This window comes from Protopterus annectens, chromosome 12.part0 (assembly GCF_019279795.1).
Source record: "Protopterus annectens isolate FY-2018-M chromosome 12.part0, PAN1.0, whole genome shotgun sequence".
In the NCBI taxonomy this organism is placed as follows: Eukaryota; Metazoa; Chordata; order Ceratodontiformes; family Protopteridae; genus Protopterus; species Protopterus annectens.
The window spans coordinates 673981921-673999579 of NC_056746.1; the positions used below are offsets into that span (position 1 = coordinate 673981921).

Below are 17659 nucleotides of genomic sequence, written 5' to 3' on the forward strand. Positions count from 1 at the left end.
GTCTTTCTCATAATATGCCAACCGACTCTGTCAAATGCTTTCTATGCATCAAGATCCACTGAAACAGAGATATTTTCTTATACTCTGTTTCCTTCTGGATCATCATTGTCTTATTAATGTTGTCAAAGTTTTGCCACCCCTCTGCAAAACCACATTGAATGATGTCTGTCAATTTTGGCAACACCTTTGCCATTCTTTTAGCTTTTATAGACATAAATGATTTACAATCATGGTTTAAAATTGAAATGGGTCTATATGAAGCTTGGTCTGATGGGTCTTTACCATCTTAAGCTACTACAGTCATCACACCTTTTTTCTTCCAATTTATTCCTAGAGACTTTCCAGCAGATTGATGTCACCATTTTTATCCTTTCTTCATCTCCTCCTATCTTAACGGTTAATTTTTGAGCCTCATCTACTTCTAATTTGTGCATACTTATGTCTTCCATAAGTATTTCCATTTGTTCTCTTCCTTGATTTCCACATTTCTCTGCTTTATACAAATTTTTATAAAATTTCTGAAATATTTCTAATACCTCAATAGGATCTCTGGTTATAGGCTCCCTAAGTTTGACAACAACCATTTCCAGTTTCTGTTTAAGTCATTGTGCTAAAGGTTTTTGTGCTCTGGAGTTATTATAAAAAACAACTACTTAACAGCCATCTTCACAAACATGCTTACTTCCAGATACTCTCTTATTTTCTCGTTAGCACTCTGAAACTGTGTCTCTTATTGTTCTATGAGATTCCACTTATTCTACAATGCTTTAACCTTTGTAAGCCTTTCTAAATAATTCTTATTGCTTCTTAAACTTATCTCATTTTCTTTTATTTCCAGACTATTCTTAAACCCCACTTTCATTTTATCCCAGTGACTAGCTACAGTATAACTTCTGAAAACAATTCTCTCTTCCCCATTTACTCTAAATTAGTTTCCACTACCCATTCCTTAAATTCCTCTCTTTTTAACAGGTAGGTTGAGAAGCAGCAGGGTCTTGTTTTTACTTAATTTCCTTCATTTTTATCTTAGTTGTTATTGGTGCATGATTTATTTATTTATTTTATTATTTATTTTATTTTACATTTGTTAACCGGGAATGTCCGACTGGACACAGGTCCTTTTTCAGTGGAGGCCCATGGAGAAAAGTTCCTCATTTACTTAACAAATATTAGATCAGTACATAGTAAATATCATAAAGCAGTACATGATGAAAAGTCCAAGTAGCAAACTATTAATACAAGTGAATAAACCAGTGATACAACTATAGCAGGTGGTACAAGAAGTATTTGAGCAAACAGTGCTTTGAATAAACCAGTAATACAACAATAGCAGGTGGTACAAGTAATATATGAGCAGACAGTGTTTTGAATAAACCAATGATACAACACTAGCAGGTGGTACAAGTAATAAATGGGCAGACAGTGGTTTGCAGTGAGACTGAATACTGTAGTTACATGTAGAGATAGTAGTATGTATTTAACTAGTATGTCTTAAATAGCATAGATAATAATTAGTTGTTGGTTTAAATGAGAGAGTGTAGCAGAAGATAGAACACTGGAGAGATAGATGTGCTTGGATATAATACAGTAGCCAGTTTGAGTTTCAAGTCCTAAGGAGGACAAGCAAGAGTGGATTATAGCTACTAAGGAAGGGAGTATTGAATATCATGTAGGGTTGCAGGAACAGAGCCAAGAATTTGAAAGGTGTGCTTTGAGAAGTTTTTTAAATTGTGGGATGTAGCAATTGGTAGTAAGAGAGGTTGGGAGTTTATTCCATAACTTGGAAATGTAGTGTGAGAATAGTGATTCACTGGCTTTGTTTGCTTTGTAGGCATGTAGGAGGGTTTTGTTGGAAGACCGGAGATGTCTAGAGGAGTTATAAGGTTGTAGAAGCTTATGAAGAGCAGGTGTTTTATCTGGGTGGTGGAGGATTTTATGAGTGAAGGTAAGTTGATTAAATTGCAGTAGATGTGGAAGTTCCAGTCAGTTAAGTTGTGTGAGTGCTGTGCAGTGATGAGATCTATATGAGGCACCAGTTGCAAATCTGGCTATCTTGTTGTAGCAAGATTCAAGTTTGGCAATGTCTATTTTATGGAGGTTGGTTAGTACTGGGGAAGCATATAAAAGAGTAGAAAGGAGATGAGTTCGGACAATAGTGGGCTTGGTATTCTTGGTAAAGAATTTATTATTCCTATACAGGAGACTGAGCTTCTTGTGGACCTTATTATTGGTTTGGGCAATATGTATATCACATTTCAGATTGTTGTCTATTTCTACACCTAGTAGTTTTGTGTGGGTAGAGGGAGTAATAATGGTGTTATTTTTAGAAATTATTTGAAAGGGTAGAGAGGGGGGTATTGGCTGGTGTGGAGGGGGTTTTGCCTGCATGAAAGAGTAGAAGCTTTGTTTTGTTTGGGTTAAGGATGAGGTGGGTGTTTGTGAGCCAATTTTCAGCCAATAGGGAGGAATCATGGGTATATTTGTGAAGAGTTTGAAGAAAGGAGGCTGAATATATGAGGGTGGAATTATCAGCATATTGGAATATAGTGGCATGGGGTGTGGAGGTATAGAGTTGATTGGTAAAGATAGAGAAAGGTAGCGGTCCCAGAATGGAAACTTGGGGAACTCCTATACCAATTGGAAGGAAGGGAGATAGTCGTTGCTGCCCGCTTGTTGATGACCTGTAATGTAATTGTGGAACCAGGAGATAGAAGAGGTAGAGAGGTTTAGGGAGGAGAGGATGTTGATTAGTTTTGGGTGGATAACCATATAGAAGGCTTTGGACAGGTCTAGGAATATAGTAGTTACATATAGTCCGTTATTTCGGTAGTGGTTAACAGTGTTAGTGAAGGGCATCAGGGCTGTGGTGGTGCTGTGAGATTGGCAGAAGCCATGTTGTGTATCTGTAAGCAGTTTTACTCTTTGAAGTTAATCTGTGAGCTGGGTGTAGATACCGCTTTCTAAAATTTTAGACAGGGGGGATAAGATAGCAGTGGAGCAATAATTAGTTAACTCAGTGGAGTTACCTCCTTTACATAGGGGTATTATGTGGGAGATTTTCCAATTAGTGGGGACAAGGCTCTCAGAGATAGATCTATTTATGAGAATAGATACAGGGTAGGCAACTCCTTCTGCTGCAATTTGAAGGAATTCAGCAGGGTGTTTGTCAGCTGCTAGGGAAGTTGGTCTGAGTTTTTTGAGTAATTTTGTGGTCATGTACACAGAGAGTGGGTGGAATGAAAACAGGTTGTTAGAGGTCAGGGTCTGGATGGTGTTTTGGTTTGTGACAGGAGAAGGGTTTTTATGGTAAGGCTGAGAGTTTGCAAGGGCTTGGATTGACTCAGTAAAGTAGGTATTAAACTGGGTTGGTATATTTTCTGTGTTATTGGGGACTGTTGGAGTGGAGGTAGCTGATTTACCAGGGTGTAGTATGGTATTGATTGCAGCCCAGTATTTTTTGTGGATTGTTTTGGTGTTTTTATTTGAATATTGTGGTAGTAATTGGTTTTATCCCTTGTCACTAGTTTTTTGACTTTGTTACGCAATTCTAGGTAAGTTTGCTTTGTTATATGGGATTTATTTGTGTGGAATTGTGCCCATGCCTTGTCTTGTGTCCTGAGAAATGATCTACATTCTTTATTAAGCCAGGGAGCATGGTTAGAGTTACTTCTAATGGATCGTGGTGGAGCATGATGGTTGAGGATGTTTAAGAAGGTGGAGTTAAAATAATTAACTGCTTCATTGAGAGATAGCTGCCTGAGAGTTTCCCTGTTGCCGCTTTTAAGAGAGGAAATAAAGGTATTGGAGTTGAAATTCCTTTTGTCTCTGATTTGATGGAAGGTGATCTGGTAAGTTTGATGGGTTTTAGTGGATGAGAAAGGTTGGCTGATGATCACTTATTTTGTCAGGGAGGCAGCCTGAGTGAGACATTAGGGTTGGATTGTTTCCTAAAGTCCAGTCCAATATGAATTGTCTACCAGAGGCTTTGTCTGTTCTAGTGGGAGATGTGATTAGTTGTGTAAACCCATGTAGGTTAATATGTGATGTTGGGTTAGAGGAGGAGCATTTTAACCAATCAATGTTGAAATCACCTGCAAGGATTGTCTCTTGAGGAAGGGAGTTAGATACCCGGTATAGTATGTGCTCTAGTGTTTGAATATTGTTTCCTAGTGGAATGTATCCACCAAGGATATTTATACTTTTATTAGGGTTAATTTTAAGTCTAGCAAGTATTATTTCTGTGCTTTCAATGTCAGGGAGTTGTAGGTCTACTAGATCAACTGATAGGTGATTTTGGAATAGGATTGCTACACCTCCTCCTTTCTTAGTTAGCCTATCTTTACATAGTATGTTATAGGCTTGTGCTGTGATTTAATTACTGTTAATGTTAGGTTTTAGCCATGTTTCTGTTAATATAACAATGTCTGGGGAATAGTGGGAGAGGGTGGCATGTAGGTTATGAACTTTGGTAGTGATACGCCTAGTATTAATATTAAGAAGGAGAAGGGATGATTTATGTCTTTTCTGAAGTAGATCTGGAGTAAAGAAGATGTAGCTATGTGGGTTGTTGTTTTGGAGGGTAGGCCTGTATTGGGATGTATATCTCCAGAGCGGATTAGTTGAGCAGCTAGATGTAACAGAAGTTTAGAAAGTTTAATATGGGGTCCAGTAGATAGTAGGGTGGATGTGGTTTTAGCTAGTGCAGATGCTAGTTTGAATCTATGGTAGACTATGTAAAGAGAGTGGGGGCTATGGTAGAGTATGATGTGTAATCAGGATTGGGAATAGATTAGGTCTGACAGTGAGGGGGTATGAATGGTAGTGGTAGGGTGTCAATGGAGGTGATAGAGTAAAGCGATAATAGTAGTATGATGGTGGAGGTATGAAATGCTAAAGATGTTTGTGAAGTGTTTGCTGTGAGTGTGGGGGCCATAATGTATAAGCTGTGTGTGGGTTTGTTTTCTGGATGTGGCATGGAGAGAGTGTGATTGATGTGTGGGTTGGGTGATCAATGATATAGTGCGGGTGGATGCTCTGGGATGAAATGTTAGTTAGGATTTGTTGTAAGCAGAAGTGGATGGGGTAGTGGTTCGGTATAAAACTACAGGTAGTGGAGGTAGGCCAGAAATGGAGGCAGGGTAGGACAGTGGAGTGAGCCTGTAGGGCAAATGGAGTGGGTAGATCCAGGAATGAGCATCCAAGAAATTCAATCAGTGACTTCAGCTAATGGGTAACACTTAAAGGCAGGTAGGTCTGAAGTAGTTATTTGATATGTGTCAAAGCTTTCAATTAAATGCACATGTTCCTTTGAAATATAATTTCTGTCTAGTCTAGCCCAGTTATTGTATCTTGGTTAATAATATGTACATTTTTTCCGAGTTCCTACTACTAAATTCATATCTTCCATACTAAATATTTTCATAAATTTCTACAGAAATCTACCCTCTTTTGCTGTATGTCCCTTTTTAGTTCCCTGAGATGCATCTTCACTGTTGCAAAGTCAAATTTCAGACCCCACCTGTAAGTAATATTCCATAGTGAAAGATGATCATTTCTCCCAAAGGTTTCTTAAGCTCCATAATGGCAGTCTTAAGTGGAATATAAATACATGACAGTGTAATTCTCTTCCCTGCCCAGTAGCCCCTTACTACCATAAATGTACCACTATTATATTTTTCCACCTCCATCACTTTTGGAGTACCTGTAGTAATTAGTATAAGTACTCCCCTTTTCCTTTCTCCCTGATACTCTGATGAATATGCTTCCAAAAATCCTTTCTTTATCAAACTTACATCAAAGTTCTGTCCAAGTGTGTCTCCTGCAGCATTTCTTTCTGCACTCTGCATTTCTTAGCAAAAATCAGTGCTCTTTCCTTTGTATCTATAACTGTGGGGCCATTCATGTTCCAAAATAATATGTTTAGTGTAGCCATTATGATAAGTTAATATTCCCACATATTATATCTCACAGCTCTTATCAATGTTCCTTTATTAGGGATAGGACAATTATCACTAAACTGAAACTATGTTGGAAGGGGGTTAGAAGATTTAGTTGTTTGACAAGTGGAGTTGTGTAATTGTGTAATTAGCATGCTGTCAATTATGCAATTCTTCTTATATGAGGAAGACAGAACAACCACTACAGAAGAGAATATATCAACACCTTTAAAGCATTCACAGTAATGATGACAAATCACCTTAACATGGCATTCTTTAGTATGCAACAATTTACTTGGTTTTACCTTTTTAATTTTGGAAAGGCTTAACAGTTCTCTGTTGGGTGGGGAGGAGGGTGACTGGAAAACCATGATAGAATTTAAAGAACAGTTTTGGTAATCTAGGGTAAATGCTATTGTCCCGCCTGGTCTTAAAGACAATGTTTCTTTAATGAATGTTTTGAAAAGAAGGTTGTATAAACTACAACAATGGTATAAAGTGTAAAATGTTGTTATTGTACATTTATTAGTATTCAACTATTTCAATGTATTCATTCAGGGGGGTTTATTTGGCTTTTTATTTTATTTCATTATTTACTATGTTTAATGCTTTGTTTATATTTTTAACAAACTAGAGTGCGACTGGTATAATGGACTTTATGTCAAACTGGTTCTGATGGTGGCCTAATTAGCAATACCAAAGTACTTAACCAGTATTAATTTCTTCATTGTATTTTAATAAATTGTGGTTTTGGTTTAATGTCCACAGTGTTGTTGTCGGGCTATTTCAGTGTATATTTTTAGGTCATTGGGATTTTTATACATTTCCAAGTGAACACTATTTTACTATGTTTTCAATAAAGCACGTTTTATCAGTGTTGGTAGCTGCATGAGTAGTCTTAAATGACATATACTTATTTTATGTTGCATTGGATAGCTGACCTCATGCAGCTCACATCACATCTGCAGGTTATAGATATGCAAGTGTCCACTATATAACTATATCACTGGGGTATTCAGTGTTATACAGCTTGCATATAGATACTGGAATTTCCCATTGTATCATACTTCATCTGTTTGCTCATTAGATTGGATAGTATAACAGAAAGAATCAAAGAAAGACAGAAAAGTGGATGAATTAAAACTGCTTCTTCAGCTACTTGCATGCTATTCTTTTCTCCTATCATTGCTGCCTCCCCAAATTAATTTTCACCTCATCCACACATTTATATGACCTTTGTCATGAACTAGCCAGTAAGAATGACTATCTTCTCCCTCCCATTATGATATATTATCACAACATTTCCTTCTAGCCCCCAGTTTGTTATCCTCATTTTTCCCTTTCTGACTTCCCATGTCACTGACATATCCATTCTTCTCACTGATGGTATCTGTCTTTCTTACAAGACCTCTCTCTCTTTCTCTTTCTCTTTCTCTCTCTCTCTCTCTCTCTCTCTCTCTCTGATTGGGCCTCTGTATCAGGGCTCCTAGTCTGCTCTTTGGGAACACTAAAATTATTATCTCTAACTTTCTCTGTGACTGTGCTTCCTCGTTTCAGGTGTGCTAGTGTGCTTGCCTTGATTCACCATCTGCATTGATTATGACTTTTCCATTTAGTTTTTTTTTTTTCCCTTTTTTAGTCTACTAACCCTTTCCTTCCTGTTGTACCACTGCTTGTCCCCGCCCGCAACTTGCTTTGACCCTATGAAGTCAACAGGCATTTCTTCTGTGACATCATTTAAAGAATTTAATGCATTTACAGGAGAATTCCCTCAACACACGACATCAATGTTTTTCCCTACCGCTACGTCCTTGTATGTGTCTGTTGCTATCTCTTCATTGTTAACCTCACTATTTCCTTTGCAAATAGTTTTGAGTATTGTAGGATATATTAGAAATGCTGCTAGTCCTGCTTAACATAAATGCTAGGTTGATATAAGCAAACCTTTTCATCTTAGAAAAATCTGTGGTGTAAAATCATACACTTCTTTAATTTTAGAGCTACCCAACACAAAGCCTTCCCAAGTGCTGTAGTCTTAAAAGCAACTGATTCAGCCTGTAACTATGGCACTTTATAATTTTCTCAACCTGTGATGTCTCTGACTAACTCTGCTAACACTGTATGCTCTATCTACTTGCTTAGCTAGGCAGTAAATTTCCTTGTTACTTGCCGTATCCATTGCTTTACATATTGTACAGCATCCATCAACTCTTCCCCCAGGCAGATGACTCTGTAATTGTCTCTACATGTTCTGCATTCCTAATCATACAGTTTCTCTAGCAAAGTTTCTCTGCAAGCATGTAACTTTTTAATCTCATTTTTTTCTGCCACTTTACACCATTTTATATGCTCTCAATTTTTTTGCTGTATGCAGTCAAACATTTACTGCTGCTTTATACATTTTGTAACTTCTCCTTCCTCCATTTGCAGTGCCACAAGCTGTTTAGACATTACCTCTACATGCAGCAGGATCAATCTTCGACAAAAGTCATTTACCTTCTAAATCACTTTGAACATGATTTCCTTATGGCATGGGTCAAACTAACTCCCCCAACTCCATAAAAAAAAAAAAAAAATTAACATACACCAGGTATGGAGCCACTGACCTAAGCAGTCATCTTGTACAGTATTTCATGTGCCCCCCCCATATCATTGCTGTCTTGATTTCTTTTATTGTCTAAGTAATGTGCTTATTTATTCACTCTTTTTGGCTGGCATTTGTTTATATATATAGGCTGCGGTGGTGCAGCGGTTAGCATTGTCACCTCGCAGCAAGAGGTTCTCCTGTTCGATTCTCGGCTGGAGTGCCTTCTGTGTGGAGTCTGCATGTTCTCCCTGTGGTTGAGTTTTGTTGAAAGACATGCAGGTAAGTGTGAGCATGAATGGGTGTGGCTTCCTTGAAGGTTGGGTGTCAGGCTGGCAACTTGGCACTGTAAAAATCCACTGCCAATCATGAACAGAACGGAGTTCTGCTGTGGTGACCTCTAACCGGAAAGAGCTGAAAGACTATATATATATATATATATATATATATATATATATATATATATATATATATATATATATATATGCATTATTTATTATATAATGACAGGGTATTATTTAACACTGTATATTGTCTAACTGGGGAAATATCTCCAAATGTCAGGTTGCAGAAATTTGGTTATAAATCAAGAGTGAAACAGTAGCTGCTGGGTCTCTATCCAGACAATGCAGAGTGTTGGCAGTGCTACATTACCAGAGTGAAAGCTGTGGAGAATTGAAGAATCCAACTGGCTTTCAATGTGAATTCTGGAATTGCAAATATGTGTGTGTGTGTGTGTGTGTGTGTGTGTGTGTGTGTGTGTGTGTGTGTGTGTGTGTGTGTGTGTGTGTGTGTGTGTAAAAATGATAATGATAATTTAATTAAAAAACAGTTACTGTAGGTAAGAGGTACTGAAAGACACCATGATTCACAGAAAGAGTGACAAAAAAGTGTTTTAGTCTTAAAACTCAGCTCTGTAAATGGTAGATTACTACAAGTTTATGTATGGATAATGGAAGCCCATACCCAGGGTAGCAATGAATACTCTCTCTTTGCTACTCAGGTCAGGTTGCATTTGTTAAATTGTTAGCAAATCAAACTTGAGTGTACTTCTCTTAGTTTCCCTTGTTAGCTACCAGTTGTCTGACTTAAAAGACCTTCCATCTGCTGGCCAGCAGACATAGTTAGGGACTGAGAGTAGATCCAAGGGCCATAACCCCTGTTCCTCACATACCCAGGTGGTATTCTGGCTTGCAGTGGTGGAAATCAACCTCCATCAGTGCTAGGCTTGGACATCAGAGTAAGGAAAACAAGACAAGTTTTAATTATGAGAGCTATCCAGCAAGACTACTTTGTGACTATGTTTGACTTTCCCCACCTAACCAACCTTGTACCTGTTGTTTTCTTATATACAATAGCTCTTGAATTGTCAGCCCCTTTTGTAAATTCAATTTTAGAAGCTTCTGTCAGTGTTATCTCATCTCCTTACTCCATTCAGTTCTACAAATCATATTGTGAAGGCCATTAAATTAGGCTATACAACATACAAGAATTCATGTGGCCATTATCTGGGATTTGCCCTTTTCCCAATGTAGAGCGATCTCAGAGTTGGTATATTTAGTTAGGGGGGTGGCACAAAGCCCTCCACTATGTTTGGGTGTGTTTATTTATTTTGTTTACAGACAGCCAAATGAATTATTTCCCGAGGAAAGAATTTGATTATGTGGCCATTTGCTATTGTAAGCTTTCAACACTTAGGTGTCGATATTTTGGCATTCGACAACCTAAGCTGTCAATGATATGATATAGATGCAACAAAGCATAAAGGCAGAAGTTCCATCAGGTCTATTTTGAAATCTACTGTTTTCCCACCACTTCCAAACCTCATCCTGATGACATCATCATCTAAAATTTGTGGCATGGAATGTAAAATAATCTATATGGCAAGCATAACAGATACTTCCATGCAAATATTCTAATCCACTTTGAATAAGTTTCATATCCCCTCAGCTAACAAACTTAATGGGCCAGATTTACGAAGGCTTGCACAGAGTCTAAGAGTAGTGTAAGACTCCAGAAACCAATATGTTTGTCGAACGATCCAGGAACAGCCGGCAGGGGCGTGCATGAGAGCTCATAAAACTACTCTTGCACGGACAGTGTTAGGTTATGCAAATTACCTCATTTGCTGCTGAAACCTATGCAAATGAGGTACATTTGTGATCCAGGAAACACTAACCTGTCCGAGTAAGAGTAGTGTTATTTGCAGAAATGTACTCGGTTGGTAACTGAGTACCGTTCTACAAATAGCAAAACGGAGCAATGACAGCTCCAAATAAAGGATGCATCCAGTTGAGGAAGCATGCCAATGGCCAAATGTAAGGCCATTGGCATTTATATGTGTTGCAAAAATTTTTAAAAATTAAAATATATTTTTTTCTCCGATCCCCGATGTTTAAGCATAGCGCAGCGTTGCGCAAACTTGCGGTGCTCTAAAAAACAAAAAAAAACAATGAAAAGCAAAAATAAGCATTTTATTACAAATATACATCTGCCATGCAAGTGAATGGCAGGCTGAAGACAACATTGCTACTGAGTAGTGGTTGCTAAGGGGGGAAGTTCAGTGTGAGAGATGTAACCAAGCATTAGTAGGCAATCCTATGCAAATGAGTATAAGGATAGTGAATCCCAATTTTCCCTGCTATGTGAACCATGTCCCTAGAGTGTAAGAGTAGGATTAGGGGAGTAACAGAGTAGTAGATAGGTGACATCATGAGGGGGGTATGTATCAAACACTGTAAGCCCATTGGAGCAGAGTGGCATGTGTCTGCTGTGAGTTACTGAAGACTGGAAGAGGTGTGTCCCTAGTTGTCTGAACTGAAAGCCAGAAACCAAAGGTGTACGCTGTGGCTAACACCAAAGTTTCTTGCAAAGATTCTTACACTGTGTGTGTGTGTGCGCGCCTGTAAACCCATGTAAGACTGTGTGTGCCTGTGTAAGCCTGTGTAAGACTGTGTAATCCTGTGTGTGTGGATGTGCACCCGCCTAAGCCTGTGTAAGGCTGTGTGCGCGCGTGTGCGCTCGTGTGCACGTGTTTGCACTTGTTTGCGTGGCACTGCCCCCTGTGGAAACAGAAAGGGAAAAGGAAGGAAAAGTAGTAGTAGGAAGTTAACCAAGGAGAACTAGCAGAGCTGCCAGGTGAAATCAATCAGAATCAGACAATTACACAGGCAGTACACTAGCCCAGCCCAGCCCAGCACTTAAAACTCTGCAAACAACATTCCCCCATGTTTTACTGAGAAACACTGCAACACTGCAGTATACAAAGAAAAGTGAAAACTTAAAAGGTTTAACTGAGATAAAAAAAATGTTAGGGGCTGCCATTGCTATTATAAGGCAACATGTGCAAGATGCTGAGGGGTGGTGAAATTGCGAATGATGCTGAGCAACCCACAGTGAGGAGATGGAGAAGAGTGTACAGACCCAGGGTAACCTATCAGGGGCTACATGAGCTGAAAATAGTGGAGCGCTATAGAGTGGACAGAGAGCTCCTGCAGCAAATTGTTGAGCTATGCAGGCCACGCCTCACACACAGAACCAACAGAGGAGAACCCATCCCAGTGGAAACCAAGGTATGTGTTGGCCTAAGAATACTAGCAACAGGTACCTTCCAGAGACCAACTGGTGATATGATGAGGATTTCACAGGCATCAGCATCCAGGGTACTGCACCAGTTCCTGAATGCCATGTCAGCACATGTCAGTGATCATGTATATGTCCCCAATTCCTGAGAGGTATTGGCCAGCAATATGCATCTCTTCCAGCAAATAGCAGAATACCCTGAGGTAGTGGGTGCAATTGACTGCACGCAGATACACATCAAAGCACCAGCCAGTGAGCGGGGTAGGGCCTACATCAACCGCAAGGGCTTCCACTCCATCAACTGCCAGGTCGTGTGTGATGCTCAGGGCATAATACTGAATGTGTGTGCTGGCTGCCCTGGAAGCTACCACAACTCCCATATCTGGCATCTGATGTAGTTGTACCAGACATTTGCCAATGGGGACATCCCTGATGATCACCTAGTGGGGGATGCTGGATATGCACTGGAGCCATGGCTGATGACACCCATCAGAAATGCACACACACCTGAACAAGAACTCCATAATGAGGCACACGCACAAACATGAAATATAATCGAGTGTGTGTTTGGGATGCTCAAGTCATGGTTCCGGTGCCTGGACACATCTGGTGGAGCCTTGCAGTACTCACCAACTACATGTACCCAAATTGTCATGGTATGTGCCATGCTACACAATATGATCCTGCGAAAACAGCTGCAGCAGGAACAGCATGGGGCAGGGCCAAACAGCCCCCCACCATTGGCATGGCCTGCACAGGCACAGAGTGACTCGGAGGAGGAACAACCTGAGCCTTCCCCAGTAGGCAGAAGGAGGCGTGCCCAGTATGCCTTGACCTTGGCAAAGAGGCAATGCATAGCACATACACTGGCTTAGTAGGAACCCTGGAAATGATACCTCTCTCTGCCTCTCACATAAAGTAAAAGGGATGCCTAACTCGACACTACCTGTTTTCAAACATTTATAGGGAGTGTAGTGTGTGCATCCCACATAGGCAGCCCTGCACTACCACCGGAGGCATGATTGCCATGTTTTAAGCAATAGAAAGCAGTGATAAGCAACATTTACCAATATTTAAAATATGGAAACAAAATTGCTTGTGCCAACTAGCGCAATGTTGGGCAACGTTGAGCAATGTTGGGCAGGGTCGGGCAAAGTCTTGCAAAGTTGAGCAAAGACAGGTAAACATGCTCATATTAGCTTTACTGTCCCTTAAGCAGTCTTTCTGCCAAGCATGAAAATAAAAAGCAGTGACAGGGCTCGAACCTATGATACAGTGCACTATAGTTACAGTACTGAACCACTAAACCATGATAGCATTTAAGTAGCACAGACACAGCAGGACAATTGTACAGTAATGCAAACACAAAGAAATTCTGTAACATGCCCCTAATGATGTATATGGGTAACCTCCCCCACAGGCCTATGCAGACAGAGAGCATCAGGCCAGGCAGTGTGATGTGGGCTGTGTAGGCTATGAAGTTGCAATCTAATATATGTGGCATTGGACGCTAAGAAGTGTAGTACAGTAGTATGCCTCAAGCCAGTATAATAGGCAACAGTAGAGATTGAAATGGTGCACCGTACATAGCAGTGTAGGCATAGCAAATGTGTATAAGTGTCAGGTGAACCCCTCATCGTATGTACACACACAGCAACAATCAAGTGTGCCCCTGGGTAGAAATGTACAAAGAATAGCTTCCCCCCGTGTATGTAGAAATGTTGATAAGTCTCTGCAAAGTGTCTCATGGAAGCCCTGCAGGCACAGCATGATCCCTGTTGATCTATGACACAAAGGTGAGGCCTGCTGTAAAACTACAACTTGATTTTCCATACACATATAGTATAAATGTCTATACTGGGTGTGCTCACACACTCCAACAAATCTAGTGGGTTTCATTCAGCATCACACAAAAAGGTCATACTGGGCATGCTCACACACTTAAAAAATGAAGCAAATGTCAGGCAACAACATACTGAAAGGTCATACTGGGCATGCTCACACGCCAAATACGGAGGTGATAATAAGGGATCTATGGACAAATGTGGATAGACATCTCTACTACCGGAAACACATTCACAAAGTTGTCAGAAAATCATGCTATGTGTTCACACAAACCGCCAAGGTCTGTGCATGCAGGTCAAAGGAGGTTCCCAGTACTCATCAGTCATCAGACCCGTCAGAGAGTACCACAACACACTTGCAATGAATCTGACTAGGCACTTCAGCAGCCAGAAAGACCACTGAAGTACCCTAACAAAAGGATTACTGGCCTCAAACAGTAGCCCCATGCAACAAGAATGAGTGCAACCCAATCTGTACCCTGTTGCATACTGTCTACTCAGGAGATCTCTGCCCAACAGACAGGTCCATGTCATGGCTACACTCAGATCTGTTCTGAGTTACAGCTCAATGGCACTAAATATACTGACCCAACTGATATTGGCAACAACCTTGCAGATAGGATTAGTGTTAACTGCACCCCCCTCTCACCCATGAAAGAGCACATCTCTATAATGGAAGACTGCAAAGTTGCTGTCATCACGGCTACACAGGTAAAAAACACTCTCCAAAGCCAGTATCACAGCAGCCATGGGACCAGATAACTTCACAGAATGTGTTCCACACAAACCACAGAACGAACAGGCACCACACTGATGTGCCATGTGCAGTCATAGCCTCACCTCATGCTCTGTGCCTGTTGAATGGTGCACAGTGATGGTCATCCCACTACACAAGGGTGGAGACACCACGGACCCCAGGAACAATTGCCCCAGTAGCCTGATGAGCACGCTCTTCAAGGCCATGGAATTTATCATCATACAACATATAAAAATTACATTTGTAATCCCCAAACCCTGGACCACAACCATGTAGGGATTGTAAAATGCAGATTATGTCACCTAAACCAGCTAGATGATATTGAAGTAGTCAACAGAACCGTCGACAAGGGTAAGGTGGTTCACACAGCCTATGTTGATCCTGCCATGGCTTACAACACCACCCCACACTCTGGAAATATAGATAAACCCACTAAACTAGGTATAAATTGCTATGTCACAAGATGGGTTTCCAACAGGCTTACTGACAGAACACACACAGTGAAAGCAGCAGACTCCAAGTATGACTTTGGGCCAGTGATGAGTGCAGTACCACAAGGTCCAGTCCTGTGTCTTGTCCTGTTCTGTATCTACTTCCCTGAAGTAAACTTCAACATGGAAGGTCTGTGGCTACTGAAGTCTCCAGAGGACTGCAAACTAGTTGCCATAATTGTAAACACTAAAGATGTGGACATCCCACAAAAGGGCCTCACTGAGACAGACAGCTGTTGTCAAAGCCATGGGCTCTAGCTCAATGCCAAAAGGTGCATTGTCATCCCATTTGTTAAAGGCTCTATAGCCAAGAATGACATTATAGGCAGTAGTATACTTAACAATGAAAGTGTGACAAGAGACCTTGGGTCACAGGTGGACACTGGACACGACAATGATAATCACATCCCCACAGCAGTCAGGAAACCCTGCTATGTGGCACACCCCATCACAAAATGTGTCTTATGCAGAATAGAAGAGGACATTGTTCCCCACTACCCATCACTCACTAGAACTATAAAATAGTACAACGCCACTTTTGCTACATACCTCACAAGCCAACTACAACAACTGAAAAACCTGCAGCAATACCTCACAAAGAGCATTAGCACCTGAAATACATGCCATACACAGACTATCACAAAATCCTCCATCAGTACTCCCTTGCATATCGCCTACTCAGATGTGTTCACTGCCTAACATATAAAGCTATGTCAAATGCAGAGCTGTTGGACATGCTCCACGTAAAACACTCACAATCCCCCTGACCTTTGGACCCAAAACCATGAGTGAAATACAAAAGGAAGGGGTGTACACATTCACCTTATGGATACCCACACCTCCAGTTTAGTGGCACAGCATGAGGCCTTGGAGACCATGCAAGTGCAACTAAGATTGTGCAAAGCTTGTCATCAGATTGTAGCCTTCTACAGATTACCTACCTTGTCACAGGAACCTCACACAGTATTCCTGAGAACAGTGGAAAATATCAAGGTCCTATCAAACAACATTATATGAGGTGACTACAACTACCCAAACATTGAGTGGGAGAATCACTTCTATACAACTTCCATTGCCCAATGTTTCCTAGAGTTTAAAAGCTCTAACACCCTGGAGCAGCTGAACACCATGGCCACTAGAGGTGACACCATACTGGACATGATCCTCACCAACATGGGGTACCAGTGTTCCACACAGAGATAAAACCCTCACTGGAAATATCAGATCATAAAGTAATCACACTGGACATCCACATCACGCACCCCCACCCAGCCAATTAAACCACCGTGAAGACATTTTCAAAAGCAAACTGCACACATCCCAAGACAAAAGTGGAAGGTTATAAAGACCTCTTGCTATAGGAGAATGGTATGCAATCTGCCAAATCAGTTACAAGTGCATCCTATGAGCATCTAAAGGGATGCATGGATCGAGACATCACAAATAAAACCAAGATGCACTCCTCCAAAAATAAGAAAACAATCTGGTGTTCGTTGGCCATAAATAAGCTAAACAACAAAATGAGAAAACTAACACCCGATAGAGCCAACTTCACTAAAGGAAAGGAATCACTGATCATTATTAGGAAGTAGCAATGATCACTCATGGAATAATCCAAGGACACTGTCAAAAGACAAATTGCCAAGGACTATAAGAATAACAACCACAAAGCCTGCTGTAGCTTTACCAGACATGTAGGTGTCAACTTCAAAATATGTTGTCAGCTACTGACAAATGGCAAAGAATACACTGAACCAACTTTCAATGGCCACATCCTGGGGGACATGTTCAGTGTAAACCTCCCCCATCACCCCCAAAAGGGCCTGTGTCCACCACAGAAGGATGCAGAGCCCCAGATGTCATGGACATGCAGGTAAGGACAGCCCTCTCCAAAGCCAAGAACACAGCATCAATGGGGATGGATGGTGTCCCAGGCTGTGTCTTACACTAGGCCCAAAAGGAACTACACCCTCACCTACATTCACTGCCCAGACTCAATCATACCACAGGGTATGTACACAAAGAATGGCATACACTAAGAGTCATCCAGCTCCACAAAGGTGGTGCCACAACAGAACCTGTAAACCATTGCCTATATGCCTACTCAGCCTGGTCTACAAAGCTATTGATCAAATTGTCATGGAACCCATAAATAGAGACAATGGGGACCTCCAGACATTGGACTCTACACAAGCTCACCTTGTTAAAGGCAGATCCTGCCTCCTAAACATAATTGACTTACTTTAAACAGTCACCAAGGACATAGATGGAGGTTAAAGTAGTCCACACAGCCCACCTGGACCTCATTAAGGACTTTACTCACCATTCCCCACTCTGTCATCATGGACACGCTTACCAGCCTGAACATCAACAGGTATGTCACAGGATGTGTGGCCTAGTGTCTCACAGATCAAACACATATGTTCAGAGTTGCGGGTGCCATGTACGACTTGAAGACAGTCACA

At 40.8% G+C, this 17659-nt stretch overlaps 1 protein-coding gene across 1 annotated transcript in view; it reads left to right on the forward strand.

Moving 5' to 3' along the window:
- The window catches only part of LOC122816778 (cytochrome P450 2K1-like), a 525982-nt gene that overhangs the window by 10434 nt on the left and 497889 nt on the right, over positions 1 to 17659 (forward strand). The gene's annotated exons all lie outside the window — the stretch shown is intronic.